Genomic DNA, 1,526 nt, shown 5'->3' on the forward strand with positions numbered 1-1,526 from the left:
TCAGTTCTAGTTCAGTTCTAGTTCAGTTCTAGTTCAGTTCTAGTTCTAGTTCTAGTTCAGTTCTAGTTCAGTTCTAGTTCAGTTCTAGTTCAGTTCTAGTTCAGTTTTCGACTATAAAAGTTATTTTGGTAAAGTGTTAAAAAAATTCGTTCTAACCTAAAGAATCACTAAATACTCAGTATTTGTTTTTTACTATTGATTGATACTTTGGTGGTCCTTTGTGCATAAAGTACATGCTGGATGAATGCATGATGGACTAGTCTGACGATGCTGATGACGGTCAGTTATACAGCTGCTTAATATTCAATCAATATACAATAATGTTTTTTTTTCTCTCTCTCGACATATACGAATTTTTCAACATCAATTGTATGAATTTTTTAACAGATGTTTTTCTTTTCTTTGCTCATGCATTTATTGTAGATTTTTTTAAAAATAAAATTCAAAAACATTTTTTTATATGTATAATATGTATGTTAAATTATTAAAATTTTGTCTATCAATAAATTGATATGGAAGAATTTTTCTTTGCAATTTCCTACGTACATACTGTAAGTAATGAAAATGATGAATAATATTTTATTTAAATTTGTTTGTATTGAACTAATTTTTTCGAGAAGAAAAATAAATGAAACAAATATTTTCATTAATATTAATATTTCTGTCATACTGATTGCTAACAAATAAATAAATTATGAAAAGAAAAATTATGTTAATTAGTTTCATCAATTCAAAAGAAAAATAAAACTACGCTAAAAATTTTATTTTTTTTACAAATTTTGTGAAAATGAAATTTTTGTGACCAATTGCTCTTTTAGTGGAAAATCGAACTATTAATGCAAAATCGAATTTTATGTGAATTTCAATATTTTTAGTTGCGAATATAAATCTCTATCTACTAACATTATTTATTTGTTATTAATATTTAATAACATCTAATAATCTAATATTTATTTGTTATTATCTTTTCTATTCGTAAATTTGGTGGCAATTAGTGCCGATTTCAAAATTATTAAGAATATATAGAGGAAAAAATATGAAGAAAAATAACTTTGTGGTTTATAAATAAATGTTGTGGTCATAAATGAAATCACATAAAAAGTATTTGTAAATCTATGTAAATGAAAACATTTTGTATTATTTAAACTACTAAAACATGAACAAATACATTTGCGTGCATATTTAAATTCCATGTATGTATTCTAAAATCTATAACAATGTATTGGAAAAGTGTGTCGTAAATCGAGAAAAAATTAAAAATAAAACTTTAAATCAAACACTAAAAAATATTTAATACAAAACACAACAAAACAATGATTTACGCACGAGTTGTAAAATGTTTATGCACAGTGGGGCAGTGATAGAGACTAGCCTGGAAATAGAAGTAAACTACAACTAAACTAAAATAGATCTACAAATAAACTAGAAGTGAACTAGAACTGAACTAGAACTGAACTAGAACTGAACTAGAACTGAACTAGAACTGAACTAGAACTGAACTAGAACTGAACTAGAACTGAACTAGA

Source organism: Lucilia cuprina, chromosome 2, assembly GCF_022045245.1.
Source record: "Lucilia cuprina isolate Lc7/37 chromosome 2, ASM2204524v1, whole genome shotgun sequence".
Taxonomy (NCBI): Eukaryota; Metazoa; Arthropoda; class Insecta; order Diptera; family Calliphoridae; genus Lucilia; species Lucilia cuprina.